Source organism: Squalius cephalus, assembly GCF_949319135.1.
Source record: "Squalius cephalus genome assembly, chromosome: 15".
Lineage (NCBI taxonomy): Eukaryota > Metazoa > Chordata > Actinopteri > Cypriniformes > Leuciscidae > Squalius > Squalius cephalus.
The window spans coordinates 7,681,485-7,704,892 of NC_137136.1; the positions used below are offsets into that span (position 1 = coordinate 7,681,485).

Sequence of the window (23,408 nt, forward strand, 5' to 3'; positions counted from 1 at the left end):
GGAAACCACTATATCATACATATCAACACAGCTCAAAGGCTCTCTAGTGTTGTGGCCCTCCTTCACAGTGTCATCACTGGTAGAACATAAAATATTTCCATTCAAGCATTGCAGTCAAATATAATTTATGCAATATGTCAAACCTTTAACCCACGAGGGGGAGAAATCAAACCACGCCAACAGTTTAAAAGTCGCCAAACTTGGCAACCCTGCAAGAAACAGACTATAGACTGGTTGCTTTTAAACCAGCCAACAGACCAACAAACCAGATGCTAAGCCATCTTAAACCAGCAGGGTGGAAAATCACTGTAAAATACTTGATAAACACACTTGTGAGTTATGACAGCATCAAACTGAATTCTAATATCAATATCTATCACCACAGTTAGACTAATGAACTATATAGCTTTGGTGGGGGAAAAAGTGATTATTATCATTACTAAATGTAATTACTTGGGTATTGGTATTTTTTATCATCTTGTAGGTGCCATCTTTTTTTACAAAAGTTAAATCAAGTGGTCTGTCTCACGCTATAGATTCAGTAGAGATGTTGCAGTGCTGTTTCCTCATCATGGAAGAATGCAAGCATGAGAACCGCTCACAGACACAAACATTCAAAAATGGAAAAAATTCTGAATAAGAAGTGGTACTTGGTTCCCAATTGTATGATATGCATATATGGGACCAAATGGCACAGAGTATTTGTGACATAATTAATATCTGGAGTGTACTGTACTCTCCACTAAGGAAATCACAGATACACTCACAGTCTTATCTTTTATTGGCTGGCTGCTCCTGATGAGAACCAATGAGCTGAGGCAGGCCTGCCCGACTGTCCTATAGCAGATAAGTCTATCGCCACAGTCTGGGAAAGCAAGCCTGTTTCCACTTTCTCTGTCTCCTGTGCTTTTCTTTCTCTTCTAGGCCTCTTTCTTCTTCAGTGTAGGGTATTTGTGGGGACAGAGAGGCTGGACAGGGATTAGAGTCTGCAGCGCTCGTACATTCATCATCGCCCGCATGCTCTTTTGATCTCGCTGCTGAGAGACAGTGAGGGAAGATGTTCAGAGTCAGGAAGGTTTCCGCTAATTAAAGAGACGTAAAGAGAGGTCGTTTTTAATGCACTACTTTGTCTGACATGACCTGCTGGTTTATGAAAATCTGCAGATGACATGACATGCATAACATACAGTACACACAATGTTAAGGGCTCAACAATAAGGATTTTTTTCCTTCTAGTTCAGATTTCTACTTGCTTTGTCAACATTTTCATTGCCCCCAAAACCAAAAATACATTTTATATTTTATAAAGATCCATTTTTAATTTGTATGTATTTAAATGTATAAGTTTATATTTACATTCATACTTGTAAATAATTAAATAATCTTAAAATTAATTACATTTTTAAAATACTTATTATAGACAATCCAGGGCTCAATAGTATGGATTGTTTTTCAGCTATATTTCTTCTTGTACTGTCAAGAATAGCCCAAAATCAGATTAAATTTATATCTTTAAATATACATTTATATTTTAATGTACTTTTTCATCAAATTATGTTTTCCCTGAAATTATGCATTTTATATTAAACATTATTCTGAAAACTAAAAGACAACCATATATTCATAAACACATTTGCTGTATGCTGTAGACAAGTAACGAATCAAATATACAAAAAAAAAAACCAGCAGACGTGATTGCGCTGAAAAGACAATAAGTTAATATAAAATATTTAGCGAAGAGCAATTTCAGTGCATTTTGTGTCCGGCTGAACTAGATTGTGGGTGGTTAGTGAATGAGACACGTTTTTTTTTTTTGTACTGAAATACTATGCATTAAAGAAGTCCAAACGTTTAGTGAATTCACCCTTTAGTGTTACCATGTCAGAGATCGGTCAAGAGCAGACACCAAGTCTCATCCAATCAGTCAGTGACCCCCAAACCCCAGCCAGTGGAATCTGGAGTCAGGAGCCAAAGTTAATCCCTGGCTCTCATCAGGATCTCTAAAGTTGAGCTGGGCAGAGGTAGAGTACCATGGTTTTGTCTCTCTCTCTCTCTCCACTCACTGACATATGACAGAGCAGTAAAGAGCATCCTCAGCACTCATCTCCATAGCCCTAAATCACCCTAAACCTAAACAAGACATTCCGAACTCAAAGCCTTTTCACCACAGTAGCACCACAGAGCAGAGGGAAATCATCACGTCGGCTTTTATACATCATTCCCCCTGACACCGATGCATTCTTCTCCTGTCAATGATTGAATCACTGTCAACATTCATATGTTGCTTAGAACAGGAATTTTTTTTACTTTTTGATGCCAAGGACCCATAAATATGACAATCACCTTGCAAGAGATCCCCCTTCCTAAAATATACAAATGTTTATTGTGTGTGAGACAAATATTAAGTGCAATGTAGACAACTAAATTAAAGGGGCTATATGTAAGAACTGTCATGTACTGTATAAATCGCTTTTTAATGTGCGAACAGCTTGTGACAAAACTTACGAGACCTTCCCTGACTTCCTGAAAGCCTGCATGTAGACTGATTTTTGTGTGAAGGACTCGGGACGTTTTTGCCGTGAAAATCCAAAGGGTGTGACGTTTACGCAGGCTCCCGAGAGTCACCCCTCCTGAAATGAATGCTTATACAATGTTCAGGATAATGCCGAAAGAGCCATTCTGTACTGTACTTGATCTATTCAAGTCAGAATTAATCTATAGTCTTAAATATACTTTATAATCAAACTATCATAACAGTGTCATTATAATGACCTAATCTGTCCACATGATGCCGGTGAATTTCAGAGCTTGTGTAAACATAGGCCTAGCCACATAGTTACGATCAAATGCTTTCTTAACTTCTGTTTTCTCACTGTCATTTTTTTGTTTTGTGTTTATTTTGTTTTTGAGGAAAGCTAAATTCATCAGCACCTGGATGTTGCTGCAAAGATATTTCCAACTACTTTTTACTTGCAAAGAATAAAAAAGAACGTCACCATGACAACACCAGGGCCTTGAATCACTTTCAGTCTCCTGTACCAGCATGAGCAGTAAGTTGCTGGCTGCAGTTCACGTAACGGCCACCGGTGTCGCTAATAACAAGGGTTTCTAAATTCTACATTTAGTCCCTTAAAAATTTATTTTACAAAATCAAATGTCTTTTAAATGGTCTTTTCACTAAAGCAAATAATTAAAATATTATCTGGAAAATATTTAATTTTTGTTACCTTTTTATTTATATTTTTTTTTTTACAAAACTATATGCAGACTTTATTTAATGTTAAAAACTAATGCATTTAGTAGAACAATTAATTTCCTGATTTCCAACCAAACTTCAAAAAGCAGAATTAAGAAGAAATAATATGAACTTTGACTAAGGTGAATGATTAAAAACTTTGTCAACATCCATATGTTCTTTAGAATTAAACTTTTTGGTATCAAAGTACCCATAAAAATGTACCCCTTCCTAAAATATAGAAACATTCTGTGTGAGACAAGTGCACGAAAGACACCTAAATTAAATAATTGTTTTTATAAGTAAATAACTTTCAATTATATTGTAAATTATTTAAATATTATCCGGAAAATACTTATTTTTAGTAACAACTTGAGTTTTACCTGCTACACCCCACCACCTGTCTGATTTCTTGTTTTTCACAATTCCTTTTAATAATGCATAGCTGTTTCCTTCACTGGCCAAAACTGTTATCTCTTCTCTTAACTGTTGGCAATTAGTGAGTGGATAATGGGTCCAAGGCCACACCAGACACTCCTGGTCCTCATACACACCAAGCCTGGTTCTGTCAATGACGCACAATCAGCAATATGAGTTTCTGCGGCTGCGGTGCAGGTCGGGTGAGCAGGTGCAGCGGTCAGGGAGACTTCTGGAAGAACTGGATCTGTTTCTTTGTTTTGGACAGAAAGGGTGTCATGGCCCTTAGGGCTTCACTGTCCAATATCACAATCAACAGTTAAAGCCAGGTCTGTTTTTAATGAAGATGTTAAAGGAGACTTAAGGGTATTATAGGGTATTTCCCTGCTGAAAAGATCAGCAAATGCTCCTTGGATTAACAAATGCTCAGTATATCACAGCAAATTGATCTTTTTGTGTTTAAATAAAACCCATGTGCTGGAATAAGCTGGTCTTTTCGGGAGGGTTGCTCTAAAGCAGTGGTTTTCAAACAAACATTTGAGAGAAATAAATGACAAAATGTTGACGGACAATAAGATTCCACTAAAGTAATTTATTACTTTAAGCATAGTTAACTAACAATTATGAAATGTTAACTTTGGGCCACATCCATCCATCTCTCTCTATCTATCCGTCCGTCTGTCTTTTTGTCAGTCAGTCTGTCTGCCTATTACAAAAGAATATCAGACATAACATTGATCATTAACGGTGCACAAAAGCTGACAGTACACATCATATTTCCTATCTGGAGTAGCAGACTAATTTGGTGAATGGGAGCACTTGAAACCCCTTTCACTAAGATGTGAGGAGATAAAGAGAAATTTGACTGACTTGACCGAAGACAGAGTATGATGAATGTGAGACACTGAAGCTGAGACGAAACAAAGTGAATGACCTTCACGGAGCCTCATGAAATCCAGCTTTGAGAAACTGCCACCATCATAAAGCGTTGGCTGAAGCAGTGGCATTTGTTTTTTCCAACACTGGAAGTGAGAAAATGGCTAAAATCTAAATTTTCCACACTTTGTTTACCCTGAAACATAGTTAAGCCAAACAAGTCCGTCACCGGACAGATCATAGCCTAAGACAGGAGCTTGAAAACTTTTGATAATAGACGCACAAATATGATGATAAAATAAAAATGATAAACTAAAATGATAAATACACTACTGTTCAAAAGTTTGTGGTCAGTAAGATTGGTTTAAGTTTTTGAAAAGTCTCTTATGCTCACATCCATTTATTTGATCAAATAAAAAATATTGTGAAATATTAATACAATTTAAAGGAACTCTCTATTTTAATATAGTTTTAAATGTAATTTATTTCTGTGATCAAAGCTGAATTTTCAGCATCATTACTCCAGTCTTCGGTGTCACATGATCCTTCAGAAATCATTCTAATATGCTGATTTGCTGCTCAAGAAACATTTGTTATAATTATTTTGAAAACAGTTCTGCTTCTTAATATTTTTGTGGAAACTGTGATTATTATTTTTTTTTTTTTTTGTTAGGATTCTTTGATGAACAGAAAGTTTACTGGAAATAGATTTTTTTGTAACAAATGTAAATACTGTCACTTTTGATCTTACATTCTTGCTGAATAAAGATACATAAAACATATATATTTTAAAGACTTTTTTTAAACCTAATTTTTAACTTTAACTTAAAACATTTTTAATAGTGTATATGTAAGTTTAGTGAGCCTTCCCTGAGTTAATTTCCTGTAAAATAATGTGCAAATTTAAAGAAGGCTTGATCTTAATTTGTCTTGCCAATTTGTCACATTTGCATAAATATGCAAAAGGAATGCACGACTAATAAGGTCCCTGCATATGATGAATAAATTGATAACTGATATAAACTTTAGAGTCTTTCATACAACAGTAAAATATCCTTTTACAACATGACTTTTATGATACCTCACAAACCTTTTGCGTCTTTTTTTGGTATTTTTGCCACTTTTAACAAACAGAACACAGAGGACACCGGAAATTATTTGGGTAGAGACCACAATGCAGACTACATTCAAACCAACATCTTCTAAATGATCACTATGGATTAAACATTTCTGGAGGGAGCACATGCTCTAACCACTGCGTTCGCCCTGTTTTCTGATCGATTTCTTTCTGAATCTGACCTAAATGGTGCCCACACTGGCCAGGGTGTGAGAGCCTGATGAAGGAAAGTTTCCTTCTATCAGTTCTGCTGTTTCCCTCTCCAGCCTGCCTGTCTCCCTCTTATCAGAGCAGACCTCCCCCTGCCGGCTCCTATCAAACCCTGCTGCAGCCATTCTCTAACCGTCTACCACTCCGCATTCTCTCTCTCTCTCTCTCTCTCTCTGGAATATCTCTCTCTCTTTTGTCTGCTGCCCCATAGTTCAGCATAACACTGCGGTAAAGCTCTCGTCCTCTCTTTGGCTTTTCATAGCCTCTCTTGGGATTGGCCTGATGTCCGTGCCACACTATCGGAGTGTGAGGGAGCGCTGTGGCTCTGCACAGTGTCTCAGAGCTGCAAGTGTGCGCACATACACACATACTATACCGCTTAAAAGTTGCATTTCGTTTCTTTCTCTTTTTCTGAAAGAAATGTATACTTTTACAACTGTTGTTACAACTATATATGTTACAAAGATTTCTATTTCAAATAAATTTGAAAAAATGTAACATGGTTTCCACAAAAATACTAAGCAGCACAACTGTTTTTAACATTTATATTAAATCTGCATATTTTAATGATTTCTGAAGGATCATGTGACACTGAAGACTGGAGTAATGATACTGAAAATTCAAAGGAATAAATGACATTTTTAAAATATATTATATTAGAAAACTTATTTTAAATTGTAATAGAATTGTAATAGAGTTTTTACTGTATTTTTGATCAAATACATGCAGCCACAGAAGACTTTATAAAACTTTAAATCTACAGTTTAAAATAAGTTCTCATTATAGTTTTATTACTCAAGCTAACGTGACCAATGAGCTATTTGGTTAAAAATACAGTAATATTGTGAAATATTATTACAATTTAAAAGAACTGTTTTCTAAGTCTATTTTTTTAAGGCAAGTGGTAACACAAAATCTTTCAAATTTACATATTTTTAGTTCAACTTAATGTTTTTTTTTTTGTTTTTGTTATTTCAGTTCAAAAATACTATTCCAACATATTCAAGTCTGTGATTTTGAGTAAATAGAAAATACCTGGTTTTGTTGTTTGGTTATGTTGTACAATTAAAAGACTTCAGTCTTCAGCAAGCACAGCACAAGTATAGGAAGGTATTTGTTACTATAGCATTATCAATGCTATTGCTCATTGAACAAAGCAACATGCATCTTTGTACATGCAGTTATCCACAACCTAACCATAAGCGCACAATGGTAACATAAAAACTTCCACCATAGAAACTCATTTAAATGTCAAACATAAATAATAAACATTATCAGGTCTTTCCATTTACTCAAAAACACATAAAATAACATTAAAGCATGTTGGGAACTAAAAATCCCCTATCCAGTTTCAGTTAATGCAACAAAAATCATTCATGTAATCCCAACACAAATGGATTAAGTAAACATCAATTTTAAATATATGTAAGTGGATTGAACACTATGAAATTAAGTTAGGCCTAATGTAAAGCAATTGTCTTTCTTTAGCTCATTTTAACTAAGCCATTTGAACAAACAGCAAAACATTTTTTTTTTTCCAGTGTATTTGAATACATTTGAATCTATTCCTGTGATAACAAAGCTGAATTTTCAGCATCATTACTCCAGTCTTCACTGTAAAAAGTGAACAGTTGGATCAACTTAAAAAAATACTTTAATTGGTAACACCTAAAGAAATTAAGTTTTCTCAACTTAAATTATCAAGTTTTTCATGATAAAACGTGATAATTTAAGTTGAGAAAACGTATTTTTTTTTAGGTGTTACCAATTGAAGTAATTTTTTTAAGTTGATCCAACTATTCACTTTTTACAGTTCCAGTGTCACACGATCCTTCAGAAATCATTCTAATATGCTGATTTGGTGCTCAAGAAACATCTGTTATTATTTAATAATATTATTATTTTATTATTCTTATCAATGTCTTGGTTTGATTGTTCATGTTAGTTCACAGTGCATTAACTGTTAGCAAATACAACTTTTGATTTTAATAATGTATAAATAAATGTTGAAATGAACATCAACTAAGACTAATAAACAAAAAATATAAATATATTGAACAATGTTAGTTCATGTTAACTAATGTATTTTAACCAAGTAGTGAAACCAAGGGTTGTCAAAATTTTTTTACCAACACCGAACTGTTGAACGGTAGAGTTTGCTCAAATATGAACATACGATTATACATATTTTCATACTAACAAAGAGAGACATGAAACTCGTTTTAAAACCCCACATATCCATACATCTACAAACAAAGGCGGTAGCATTAGTTAACACATACATGTTTCATCCACATAAACAAAAGCAGGAGACTTTATCAGAGCTCTGTAACCAATCCAAAGCAATCTCACTTCTTGTCACTGAACAGACAAAACTGTTTTGGTCACCCTGACAGAATTGTATGGTCTTCCAAGGATACCTTCGTAGTGACGAGATCCTTTTGAATTTCACCCAGTCTGGTCTGATATTTGCTTACACACACATAACACACAAACGTCCCTTTGACCACCCACATTCCCTCCCCGAAACAAGCTCGGCCAGCAGATGAAGAGCTGCCATGCTTCGCCTCAGTCAGCGTTGAGCTGTCATCTTCCTGCGTTACGTCACGTCGTGAGTGTGGGAGCTCGGTTCTGCTCTGCACTTCAAATGTGTGAGAAACAAACTGATGTACATGTCTGTGGACCACCCTGCTTCTGTTCAGATAGCGCCAAGATAGGACAGCAAACCTAAAGCGGAGACTAATCTGTTGTATATTTGTAGCTCATCATTGATAGGGACACCGCTTTTAACCCCCATAATAATTTTTTAGTCACATGCAAAATCATGTTGCACCATATCATCCATCCAGCACTGTAGTTGTGGGATACTATAAAAACAGTATCTACCTTTCAATAGTTTGAGGTCAGAAAGATTTTCAAAGAAATTTATACTTTTATTCAGCAAGGATGCATTAAATTGATCAATTGACAGTAAAGACTTTTATAATGTTACAAAATGTTTTCATTTGAAATAAATACTGTTCTTTCTATTCAAAGATTCATGGGAAAATGTATCACAGTTTCCACAACTGTTTTCAAAATTACAAAATCAGCAAATTAGAATGATTTCTGAGGGATCATTAAGACTAGAGTAATGACTGCTGGTGTAGCGTATACATTTTATATGATATTATATCTACTGTTTTGTGACACTATCAAAACGGCACTATCAGCAAATGTGGCTTTTTTGGGGTCCAGTGACGCCCAGAGGGCCACATGTCGATACTCAGGGGTCTGTGGATAATTTCAGAAAAAAAAAAAACCCATTAAAAGAGCTAAACAAATAAATCAGAATTAAACTTAAAATGTTTCTCTTCATTTTTGTACATATAACACTGACGATAATATTTTCCAGATATTTTGATTATTAAAATGATGTAATTTATCCAACAGCATGCTGTCTCTATAATATCTTGTTTACTATTTTCACACATGCTATAATGTGTCTGCATAAATTAAAATATATTTACATTTAGGGAGGGAGTCCCGCAAAAGTAGATCTTCATATTTGGGGTCCTCGGCATCGAAAAGTTTGAAAACCGCTATAGAGATATCATATGGCATACATTAAATACGGCATGCCATCTACACAGAATATATCATCATAAACTGTAGTTAAAGTTTACTATATTACAGAATTGTTTAAATGGTGTTTTGTTCTGCAAGCTGTTTAAAGAGACAGTTCACTCAAAAATGAAAGTTCTGTCGCATGTGAATCCACAAGTTTGACTTATTTTCTTCTGTGAAAAGTTGTTAAAAAATTGTTTATATAAAAGTCAAAGGGTCCAATGTTGTTTGGACCCAAACGTTCTTAAAAATATCATCTTTTGTTCTCCCGAAAAGAAAGTCAACTAAATGACAAACTTTTCATTTTTAGATGAACTATCCCTTTAATTATCAACAAGACTGACCATTTGCCATTCTGCACAACTAATCAAATCCATAGAATTTTGGGAAATTGCAGATTATTCCCAGCGGTGCTGACAATGGCTCCATCCTTATCCCCTCCTTCCTCTTCCTCACTGTGCAGTCCTTCGCCCTGTCTATCTGCCTGGGCCAAGGAAGAGCGTGTCACCCAGTCACTCAGGGGGCTCAGACAGGCCTGGCTCCCTGCTAGGCCTGGGACGCGGCTTATCAGCCAAGCCTGGCTCCATTTGAGGGGGAGTGGGCAGACAGCGTCTCCACACCAGGCCTGAGCGCCCCCACCCAAAATCACAAAAAATACTGATAACACAAAGCAGGGAGTGTGAGAGCGAGCAGTTCCCATTTCGTAGTGTCCGCTTATAGTTTCCACAAAAATTATTAAGCAGCACAACATATTAGAATGATTTCTGTTGGATCATGTGACACTGAAGACTGGAGTAATGATGTTGAAAATTCAGCTTTTCCATCACAGGAATAAATTACATAAAATATATTATAATAGAATACAGTTATTTTAAGTTATTTAAATGCAATAATATTTAACAACATTACTGTTTTCACTATATTTATTTGATCAAAAATGCAGCCTTGGTGAACATAAGAGACTTCTTTTGAAAAGCATTAAAATAATCTTACCGAGCCCAAACTTTCGACTGGTATATTGCATCATATACAGATATTTTGTCATGCAATCAATACTACACAATCCTAGTATTTAAGTTATAGTTGTTGCATGATATCTATATGGCATGCAACAAAAAAAGCAATAACACAAAGCATCTGCTTATAGATAACATCATTTTAAGAATGTTTCAGAAATCAGCGCAATATGTATCCGGTCGTTCTGAAGCCAAATCAATGAACCAAGTGCAGAATCCATCTTATATGACAGAGCTTCAGAAAAAGGAAAGTTTAACTAAAGGAAATGGGATTGCGAGTAAATGGGTTAACCAACCATTACAAAGTATTCCCGTATTCTCCTATTAAAACACTGGTGAAGCCATTTCAGTGTTGTCATTTCTCCGTTATACCTTCGGGCCATTCAGCAAGCTCTAACTTTATGGTGGTGCTTTTCATAAAATTAGCATCGCGTAATGTATTTCCTGTCTGACTCATGACTAGAGAGAAAAGAGGGAGTTTATTAGCCAATAATGCTGCGGCGCTGCAGAATGTCACTGTGTGCTGTCAGGCCTGATTTCATTACCTTACAGGATAAGAAATGCACTGTGATATTGAGGAGAAAGTCCATCATTCGTGGAGGGCATTGACAGGCAGGGAGGAGAGCCAAGGAGCCTCGGCATCTCCTGGGGGCCATTTCCTCCTGTAATCTGTGGGACCCAGGCTGTTAGAGCATCCTTCCACTGGTTCTCTGTCTCTGATCCTGTGGCGCTATCATCTGCTGACCCCATGTATCTCGCACACATACAGAGACGCAGCCGGTCAGCTCATGTCTTATCGCCTCGGCCTGACGGCATCTTTAGAAGCTAACTGTCTACAAATATAGTGATTGCAGGAATTGTCAGCACCAGCCTTGTGGTCTGATATCATTCGGGCACTCACTTAGGAACCGTTTAGAAGCAAAGCTCCAGCATTTTATCTATACCTCTATTGGTCAAGCCAATGTAACAGGAGAAGACGTTACATATCAAGATATAGCCTAAGCGAGTTACAGGCCAATGTTAATCTTGTCAGTAACAGTTCAATATTCTAAAATCATAGCCACAACTATTCAAAAGTTTGGGGTCGGTAGGCGTTTTTAATCATTTTATAAGTATTTTATGTTCACCAAATAACTGCTCTCTATTCAAATATATATTTTAAAATGATCCACATGATCCTTCAGAAATCATTCTAATATGCCGATTTGCTGCTTAAGAAACATTTATTATTACTATCATCATTGTTAAAACCAATTGTTTTTCTTAATATTTTTTTGTGGAAACCATGACAGTTTTTTTTTTAATTCTTCGATGAATGGAAAGTTGTGACATAGAAATATTTTATAAAAACATTATAAATGTCTTTAGTCTCACTTTTGTTTCAGTTTATACAGCGGGGCTGTTGAATGCTTGAATCTTTTTGGTGTGCAATTATTTTTAGGGAAACGCATGGCTAAAGTAGTTCCAGGCAGGTCTTTACCGCATTACAGTTCACTCCGCCAAATTATCTCAGTTTGTTTCAAAGGTCCTTACAGCCTTCAACTAGCCTGGGTTTCCCCATGCTGCCTTGCAGGCAGCGCGATTTTATTCACGCTGCTAGGCAGCCTGGACACCATGGACCAGATTTTCCCCTCAAAAAGGGAACCAATCACAGAACGGGGAGGGAGCAGCAAGACGACGACGACGTCAATGCGACACACCGAAGCAGTTTGTTTATATCTATGGATCCAACATGGCATCAGACGCGAAGTTACCTTTCGATGCAGTCTTAGATAGTGTTCTTCTAGTTTAGAACGCAAGTTTATTTCGTCTTCTTCCTCGTCGAATTTCTGTCGCTCTACATACGTCATCTGGTATAATTGAAACGATTGGCTATGAGCTACGTACAGGCGCATTTGATAGACATTCATAGCGCCCAATAAACAGCTCTGGGCATTCGTAAACCACGCCTCAAATACGAGAAAATGAACATATGGTTCCCAGACCACGTCTCAATGAGAAAGAGGTCTGACGTTAGCCAGGATAGCCTTCAACAGCAAAATAACCAAAACCCGCAATGACACTTATATATATATATATAGAGAGAGAGAGAAAATTTAAAGGAAGATTCTGAATTAATTTAAACATGGTAAAATGTGTGTATTGGAACTGAGAGTAGACAAAATATCTAGCTTCAAACACAAGACTTTGGAGACATGTAGCACTGTGTTCTCCGGGTGCAAATTTCTGTTTTAACTATTTTCATGTGGTCAGTTGTTATGCTCTGGTGAGGGAGGTGGTAATTGGGGTTTTTCTGAAGGGTTAAGGAGAGCAGGATTAACCCCTTGACAGACTGCAAGCTTCCAGCCCTCCTCCCTCTGCCTGACCTCAACACATGTACCCTGGGTCTAAAGTTCAAGGTTCTGAGAAAAGAGTTCAAATCCACAGTCTGATAACACTTTCAGTCCAGAGACACCAATGCTGTGGTATAAAAGAACCCAAAGGTTAAGGTCTCAGAGACATATATCTGTATGTTCATCCTCAGACCTGGAAAGATAAGGAGAACCCTCACACGATGACTCCAAGGAGGTCTGATGGGAAGCAGATGAAGGTCAGAAAAACCACAGTGATTTCAGAACATCATACATCCTTCAGACTTCATCACAAATTTGATCATAACGTACTGAATTCAAGACAAAAACTTGGTGACAGACATTGGCACAGACCCCCAGCTAAGACCACAAGAACCAGACAAGTCCTCTGCACAGACCTATGACCAGCTTCGTCTCCATACTGGTGATGAATCCGATCTCAAAACAAAAGGAACTGGAAGAATATTTGGTTTGGAATATTTGGAAACCACAATTGGGTTTCTGACTTGTGATGCAGCCTGAATCATAATATCCCTGTGTTTGTTCATTGGCCAGAGGAGAATTTGCCCCCCGACTGAGTCTGGTTTCTCCAAAGGTTTTTTTTCCTCCATTCTGTCACCTGATGGAGTTTGGGTTCCTTGTCACTGTCGCCTCTCGCTTGCTTAGTTGGGGACACTTAATATTCAACAATATTAATGATTTGACTGCACTGACATTATTTGATAAGAACTGAACTGAGCTGGACGATGACATTACTGTTTTTCTGCAGAACTTTCTTATAGATTAAATGAACTCATTTAATAATTGATGATCTTTACAACAGTACTGAATCAACACTGAACTTCAGCTGAACAATGACACAATATTTTTGGCTGTACAGCCGAAATGAACTTGAATCATTTTTCTTTTATCACTTTAAAGTTGCTTTGAAACAATCTGTATTGCATAAAGTGTTATTTAAATAAATGTGACTTGACTTGAAGGTGACTTGGGTGGATGCTAAGGCATTGCTATGGATTTCTGATTGGTTGCCTACCCAAAATTTACCTAACCACGTGTCATTGCAAACCTGTACAACTTTCTTTCTTATAAGAAACATTATATTATTGATTATTTTGTCTAAATTTTATCCATACATTGAAAGTCAATGGGGTCCAGTACTGTTTTGTAGAAATACATACAGGCTTACAACAGTGTTCTTATTGTTAACTAAATCTAAAACTATAACATCGTTTTTATTAATTAAAACAAAGCGGACAAAATATAAATAGACAAACTAGCATAAAACAAGTTTAAGATGAAGTACTGATTTAAAAAAAATTAAAAAAATTAAACTAAAATTAAAATGAAAAATTGGTATACAAATAAAAGCCCATTCAAAATATTAAAAGTATGTAAAAATGACAGTGGTTTCAAATGACATGAAAGTGAGTGAAGTTCCCCTTTAACAATAACCTACAGGTACAATTCACTGTGTCTAATGGTTCTTTGTTATGTTCCATCCTCATCATGTGAGGTCCTAATCCCATTCACGTGACATCATGCTATTTAAAGATACAAGCACAAATTGTAAAAATACAACTCAAATAGACCTTACCACAACTAAGTGTTCCTTATTCTACTCATATTTTGTCAGAGAGCAACAGGACGAGCAAAGGAGACATCTAGCAGTTTGTAATGGTGTGAATGTCCCTGTCTGTGTTTACTTCACGCCTTTCATGGAGTGCTAATGCAACCGGAGTATTTGAGCGCTAAATGAGCCACACTCGGGACGTCTGGGAAGCAGTGACACTCTCAGCCCCATGTGCCTGACAAACAACGGTGGTAATGGACGCAGCCCAGGGGGGCGGGGGGGAGATTTAGTTATGACCCCTTGCCACGACAGATGAAGGCCGTCTGCACGTTAACCAATTTCAGAGAGATTTTCTGCTCCAGTGGAGGCACGAGGAAGCCCTCCTGTACCTCGGCCTCACCTCCCCTCCTCCCTGTCTTCACATCCCCCTTGGCACCCTCTCTCCCACCACTTGTCTTATCCTCAAAGTTTTTGGTTCTGTCCCTCCTCACAAAAAACTCAATCATTGACTAATCAGCAAGATTTCCCCTCCAGAGAGAGTGCCCAGCATGGGGCATTTCAGGGGGAAATGGGCTAAACGCCACACTCCCCCACACCTTTCTAGCAGTATTTTAATTGAGCGTATATATTTAAACTAAAGAGAACATTTCATCATGGTAACAGAAGCTTGACCTCAGATGTCAGTCATGGAGTGATGAATACCAGTGCATTGTCTGTTTCACACCTTCACTCTTGGTCTCACCCATACACTTGACAGACTACAAAGGAACTGAGGTTACGCTAACTGAAATCTACCAAAATTTAAAAACGCATTGAATTTTTTTTAAAACAAATTTAAAATGCTTCGTCATTTTGACAGAAAATGGACCAGAGGTTATGCTAACTGAAATGTATCAAAATCTAAAATTTCTCATTTTAAAACCGTTGTCATTTTGACAGGGGAACTGAGGTTATGCTAACTGAAATGTACCAAAATGTAAAAATTTCAAATTTTAAAAACAAATATAAAATGCTTTATCATTTTGACAGACAAAAGACCTGAGGTTATCCTAACTGAAATGTCCCAAAATTGAAAGATCACATTTAAAATTAAAAATGTGAAAAATTTGACATTTTGACAGATTACAAAGGAACTGAGGTTACGCCAACTAACACTATACCAACATTTTTAGAATTAGAAATTTCTGTCATTCTCATGAAATCAATGTCATATTAAAAATAAACCAAGTATTATAATAATTCACTGAAGGATAAAAATAAAACATAACAGAAAGTATTATAATTTGTAGAAATTAGTATTTGAAATGCAACATCTGCCCCTGAACACCCTGAACAGAGTAGGAGGAATTCACAAGCTGTGCTAATACCTTCAAAAGCCTGAAATAGTTTTTTTTTTTGTCCCTTCAACACTCACATTGTGCTGTATTTGACCCTGTAAAGTGTATTAGGGCAAATCTCTGAGAAAATCTCTGCTAAATACTTAAGAAAAGGCTTCTGCATGAGACTGACATTGGTTAGATTCTAGAGGTAACAACACAGGGAAACAATGGGCCTTTATTGGAATCTGACTGAACTACAGTTTCTCAAATGTTATGTTAGTGTCATGACTAATTCCACTTGTGTTATGCGTATGGTGGACACACTATGTAGCGGCTCAATCCGACAGCCTGCAAAACCCTACATAAATCAAGACTGAGCTCGATAAAACCTCACAGTTCTTAAATTAATACAGTTCATGTGTGAGAAAGTGTGTGAAATCCGCACACATAAATAAAGCCATATAAATATTTTCACTCTTTCTAAATTCCTTCTGTTTTTGTCCTTTTTAAAAAAGTCACTTTCCTGAGTTCACTTCACCCCAAAATGAAAATTGTGTCATCCTTTACTCACCTTCATGCTGTTGCAAACATATATTTCATCTGTGAAAAACAAAAGGAGATGTTTTGGAAATGTACATTTCAGTCTGTTCAAAACACAAGAAAACATATGGACTACTTTTATGGGTTGTTTTTGGGGGCCAGTTACATACACTTAAGGCACCCACAAACTACAAGATCTCTAGGACTCTAGTTGTTTGTGAATGGAATCTGTTAGTGTGTGGTGTGCTGTCCTGGTCACAACGTGGCACAAAACTGTTAAATCTATGATTTTTTTTATTGTCATGTTTGTGGTCTCTCACATTTTGAAAATCTGATAAGATTTTTAAAATCATTTGGTGCTAAGACTGTGCTTAAGAACTAGTTTGACCAACAAGCATTTCAATCTAGGGTAAGGGTACACATCTGCCTTTTTATGTAACTGACTTTAAAGGAATAGTTCACCCAAAAATGAAAATGATCCCATCATTTACTCACCCTCAGGCCATCCTAGGTGTATATGACTATCTTCTTTCAGACAAACACAATCTGAGTTATATAAAAAAATATCCTGGCTCTTTCAAGCTTTATAATGGGAGTGAATGGTACCCTAGATTTTGAAGGCCAAAAAAGCGCATCCATCCATCATAAAAGTAATTCATACAGCTCCAGAGGGGTTAATAATAAAGGCCTTCTAAAACGATGCAATGCATTTTTGTAAGAAAAATATCCATATTTATAACTTTATAAACTATAATCACTGGCTTCCGGTAACATTTCCTATTATTATCAGTGTTAATAATTAACATGCTGTTTTTTGGGTGGTAAATCGTGATAATTTTTTTAAGGATTCATTGATGAATAGAAAGTTCAAAATACAGCATAATTTTTTGTAACAATGTATAAGTCTAGAATCCTGAAGCAGTGCAACCTGGAGAGCGTTCCTGAACCACAGCAGAAGGCTGTGAGTGACAGGAGCGAAAGGACCAGGAGAGACGCTTAAACAGAGCAAAGGTTAAAGTCAGAAATACTAACAGAAGCTCTTCACACATGCAACACATTGTCCTGAGCTGGGCTGAAAATGATCACCATGGCCCCTGTTCACATGTACCTCACAAATACTCCTCCTTGCTCTCCATCTTCAGAATGAGTTATCATATTGAGAAGGGCACATTTGAGAAAAGTAATGCTCTAATCTGTTCTGTATTTTAATGAATGTCCCTACAGTGCAGAACTGGGCTTCTTCCATAAACTAACGTGACTTGAATACATCAGGACAGCGGATTTTTATTTTTTTTAAACATTCAAAGGATTATTCTAGTGAAAATGAATGACTCATCAATGACTGTGATGATTTACTCACCCACTTATCATTGCAAATCTGTACCACTGACTGATTTCTGTGGAATAATGCAAAACACATTTTGAAGAACATTAGTGACCACAGCCTGTCAAGATCCAAAAGAACAAAGAAAGCACGATAAACTCTTCTGAAGCCATGCAATAGCTTTGTGTGAGGAGAAACTAATTTAAGTTATAGTTCACTGAAAAGCTTCCACTCCACCAACTCATTTGCATATGAAAACTTTGTTGAATTTGAAAAAAAAAAAAATCACATGATAGTTGTTGTTTTTTAAGATTTATTTTTTAAGTTGACAGGAAGAGAAGTTAGAGAGAGAGGGGGACAGGACCGGGACTCGACCTGGGCGTGCTGTCCACGAGACTATTGTGATATTGTTAACTAAAACTAAAACTATTAAAGACATTTTTGTTACTTGAAAAAAAGCTAATAAAATAAAAGTATTAGATGAAAAACTTAAACTAAACAAATTATAAATCTTATCATGGCAACTTACTGAAATAAATGTATATTTGAAGCATTAGAATTATTAACTGGAAATAAATAAAAACTAAAACTGAAAAAAAAAATTAAACCTACTGTAAATGGCAATATAAAAAAAAACTACAAAAAAAAAGACAAAAGCACATAATAAAATTACTAAAACTTAAACCAAGAAAAAATATAAAAATGTGAAAATACAAAAAAAAGCTAATTCAAAATATTTATAAAAATTATAACTACATAAATAATACTAAAATAACACTGCATAGTGACAATGAAGAATCAATGGTGTTCGGCATCATTAACATCAAATGCATGTGGCATACTGAAATATGCGAATAAGATTTCAGAACTATGGTTGGCGGAAAGATTTTTTACTCAATAATAACGTTGGCTGTTAATGCATTTCAAAAACTCATAACAATGGGAATATAGCACATATCAAACATTCAATATTATTCCCCTTGTTCCACATGGGGAAAAAAGAATATTTATTTTTGAGTAAACTAACCCTTTAAATACAGTTTGCAATGTTCTCCGGTTTGTGCTAGTGAAAATCTGTGGAAGTTAAGAGAAAAGATCAAAAGCAGAGGTCAAAGTAAAGAAAGGACACCAAGTCAACGCCCAGAGTTTAGAGCGTCGAGTACGATTACCACTTTAGTCCTTTTTAGAAATGTGATCACCGCTGGAGAGACACAAGGGGGATGGGATAGAAGCGGCCGAGTAGAAACACAATTAAAGTGCTCCTTAAAGAGATGTTTGTAGGCTCCGGTCCCTCTGCAGTTTGCAGCGTTGTATTACCGGAGACCTGCTAGTCTTGATGGCTTTTATCACCGCATGCTCGCCGCTAAAACCTCAACAACATCGGTGTGATGCTGCAAAAAGGCTTTCAGCATCACAGACATCCTCTCTCTGTCACACCCTTTCCCCCGTGGGATGGGCCGTTCATATTCTTCCTTCGCAAGTGTGTTAAACCACATTAGTACAGTTTATAACCACCAGGCTTCTCTATTATTCATGGCTGTGGCAAAGTCAAACATTCCCATTTAAAGATTTTACACTTGTTTGACCAGGAGAATGTCCGATAGTCATGTACGGACAGGAGAGCATCTCAGAGAAAATGAGCGGAGGGGAGGGGAAGGACAGACGCCGTCTCCTTTTTTTCCTGCCGCTTCCTATTGCCAATGCGAGAGAGGGAGGAAAAGAGATAAAGAGAGCTGAAAGACAGAGGCAGTGAGAGAGATCCAATCACATCTCTGATGGGGACCTTTGAAGGTTGTGAGGAGCACATGCTGACCGGTGTGACCATGGAGAGACTGGGCTGCCCATGCCAACGCTTTTATCACACTCTCACAAACACACAAACACTCTCTGGAAGGACACTGACGTGGGCAGATATAGGATGGTTCACTCCGGCATGTGATAACTACACTGAGGGGTTAGTTCACCCATAAATGAAAATTCTGTCAACATTTACAGTACTCACCCTCATGTCTTCCCAAACCCGTAAGACTTTTGTACATCTTCGAAACACAAATAAAGATATTTTAAATTAAAACAGAGATTTCTGTCACGCAACTACCACTTTGATGCTTCAAAAAGGTCATAAAGAGATCAAAAGAAATGTATCTATATGAATTGAGTGGTTTAGTCCAAATTTTCTGAAGAGATACGATCGCTTTATATGATGAAAAGATTGAATTTAGGCTTGTATTCACATATAAACATTGATCAGTGAACCTAAACAGAGGTTCAACCTCAAACAGAGAATGAGCCTCATTGGAAGCAAAAAATTGCATCTGTTCATCATATAAAGCCACAGTGTCTCTTCAGAACAACTGGACTAAACTGCTTAATTCATATGGATTATTTGTTAGATCTCTTTATGAATTATTTGAAGCAACAAAGTGGTAGTTGAGTGGACTGTCAATGGAGGGACAGAAATCGAATATGAAATTTCATTTTCATATCAAGTTTTTAATGTTGTTAATATGTCTATGTGGTGTTTGTAATGCTTTAAGACAAACCATGTGCAAATTCATAAGTCAACACCATTTCTGAGTATTTTCTCTTTAAAACAGCAGAGTCTCAAATCGCTGGTGTTTCTTACGTCACAAACTACCTTGTAACCAATCACGTCAATATGCGGGCGGGTTTTAGCATATCATTAACTATGCTGCGAAGCAGGAGAGTAATCGGGAACATTTAGCAATATAGCAGGGGAATTATGTGATGTACTGTATATTACGATGTTATGATGAACTATATGCCTTTCTCCACTGATGTTCTGAATTGTTCAAAGCATTTCTGATGATTGTTAGAAGGCAGACTGAGATGGTGAACGGGAACATGGTTTGTGTATCATTCACAACACATTATTAATTTTATAACGTAGTCAACCAAAATAAAACAGTAAAGTTGGCCGAGTGGATCTCTGAGCTGGTGTGAGTGAGTGGAGGCGGGGCTAAATTAATAAGGGGATAAATAAGGAATACAATTATTGACTACAGGGGGACTTTGTGTTTCGAAGATAAACGAAAGTCTTACGGTGCTGGAAAGACTTGAGGTAAAGTAAATGACCACAGATTTTTTATTTTTTGTTAAACTAACCCTTTAGGTTAGTGCATGGCAGTGATTCTGACACTTTTTCAAGTGGAAGACCACTTTTATACTGAAACAATTAAACTGTAATTTTTCAGTTTGAATATATTTTATAATGTAATTTATTCCTGTGATGCAAAACTGAATTTTCAGCATCATTACTCCAGTCTTCAGCGTCACATGATCCTTCAGAAATCATTCTAATATGCTGATTTGATGCTTAAGAAACATTTCTTATTATTATCAATGTTGAAAACAGTTTTTGTGCAAACAGTGGTCATTTTTTTTCAGGATTCTTTGAAAAATAGAAAGTTCGAACGAAGGGCTCTAGAAATAGAAATAGAAACCTTTTGTAAAATTTTTAAAGTCTTTACAATCCATTTGATCAATTATTTTATTAATATATAATATTTCTTTAAGTGTTTATTTTGTGTGTATAAAATAAATTTAAAAATGGACAAATGAAACATATTTACAAAATAAGCGTTTATTTTTATTGATTAATCAGTTCGATTACAACTTTAATTTAACATTTTTGTTTTATGAGCCAATCACTGTAAACAATGAGAACCACTGCATGGTAATTGTGAAAGATGAATAATGTTTTAGTAAATTAAAATAAAATCCACATTTCTGAATCAAAATTGGGACATTAGAGTCATCCTCTAATAAATGATTTAGCTTTGATTTAAATAAACATAGAAAGTATAAGGGTGGTGTAAACTGAAGACAACTAGTGTTAAAGGTGACCCTCAAGAAGTCAAAGCCACATCCATCAGTGTTATTGGCACCCTGTTTACTTGCGCCGTTGCACCAGCGTTAGCCAAACTATGAGCAGCACTCTGACAAGTTCTCACTCACTCACACAAGACTAATGACTTGAAGCTATTTTCACTCTTACTTGGGGCCGCCTTCCCCCTTTGATGGGCCCTGACACAAGCTGGAAGCACAGAGGGGTCTGAGGTGATGAGAAGGCAAGAGGTCAGACTCAAACTTCCTGGGTTGATTTATCGCTGCTTGAGCAAAGACACCTCATTCGCTTTCAGTTCTTAATGAGCCTAATCTGAGATACGTCCAACACCCTCTCCGCATTACCCCTCCTTCTCCTCCGAACACTTATCCTCTACAGTCCGTGCTCCCTGCACACACACCGCCTGATCCCAAGCCTGTCCCCAACAGGCTCCGGTCCCGGCCCAGGTCAGGGCAAAAAAAGGGTAGCGGGAAGGGGCGGTTTAGACGGCGGGGTGGAGGAGTGCAGTGAGCCGGCGCTGCATTTGAACTTAACCTCTATGTGCCCCAAGACGGACGTGGCAATTAGCACTAGAGCTCAGCATCAAAAAGAACAGCGCAGCGTGAAGCTTGTCTAATTAGTCATATGAACGGAGGCACTGGCTCGGCCTATGCATGCCTGTCAGCCCGGGCTAGCTTGGGAAGGGCATGCCTTGGAAGTAAAGGGGGAACTGGAAAAGCTTCTCTACTTTTCTTAGAACTAGCCTGATGCAACACGACTTATTTTGCTGCCCTAGAATTTTAAGGTCATTACTAACCATGGCAACTTAGTACAGCTGACCGAATGTTTTACTTTTCCTGTTGAGGCCTCTGAATGAAGGATGATTGTTGTATTTCACGCCTCTGGATTAATCCACTATATAATTAATCCACTTAATATAGGCCTAACAGGAATTTTAATGGTGACAGTATAATTCACACTTCATGAGATAATTATACATATAAAAAGACAACGTGCATATGCATAAACATAACTTATTTTGTTGATGTCTATTTTTTGGATATAACGCAATACTCTAAACACCAACAAAATGAACACCAAATCTGAAATAATCTGACAGCTCAAAAAGTCAAGTGATTTAACAACTGTCCAAAAAAGATTTCAATATTGTACCTGGAAATAAAAATGTATTTAAAAATGAGTCACCAGCATATAAGAATATATATATATATATATATATATATATATATATATATATACAGCTCAAACATGCATCTTAGTCTGGGTTTAGGCTTAAACCTTCTCTGTGAAACCGGGCAATAATACTGGGAAACATAACTCAGTCTGTCACACTCATCCAACAAAACAAACACCCGTAAAGTTTCTTGGGCCAATATGATTTGCCCTTTACATTGGCTAAAAAGGATGAAATTAATGCACCTATATGGATTCCGTTTAGATTGGACTCCATAGCCTAAATATCAACATATTCATAACAACATTGTTTACCACAGACAGCACATTCGTGTTAGGCCTATTCCAAAGTAATTGTAAAGTTTGACTCACCACTATGATCCCCGTCTGATGTAGGCTACATAAATTATTAAAACAGTCGTTTGTTAACTGCAGACCATGATACAGCAATCCTCGAAATGCATCCGTCAGGTGTTTTCCTGTTTGTTACGTTCCTACTATTTTTGCCAGTATGGAATACTACATGCTTAAACAGTGTTGCCAGATCTCACAAGAAAACAACCAAAGTGGTTCGATAAAGTCATAATAAGAGAGTTGCAATATATATATATATATATATATATATATATATATATATATATATATATATATATATATATATATAAACAAAGCATACAAAGTTGCATAAAACATAAATTAAACACTGCTAAACTGTAAATTACAAACCAATGTTGTATTTCAATAAGCCTATCCTCTAAACACACACACACACACACACACACA

General features: G+C 36.5%; 1 long non-coding RNA gene across 1 annotated transcript; it reads right to left on the reverse strand.

The window, feature by feature from the left end:
• Window positions 1–303: 303 nt before the first annotated feature.
• On the reverse strand, window positions 304–23,107 carry LOC307172171. The gene is made up of 4 exons (XR_013823670.1): window positions 22,998–23,107; window positions 17,621–17,657; window positions 16,292–16,320; window positions 304–1,037 (listed from the first exon to the last, which is right to left on the reverse strand). It is a non-coding gene; the product is annotated as an uncharacterized lncRNA (long non-coding RNA).
• Window positions 23,108–23,408: the final 301 nt, after the last annotated feature.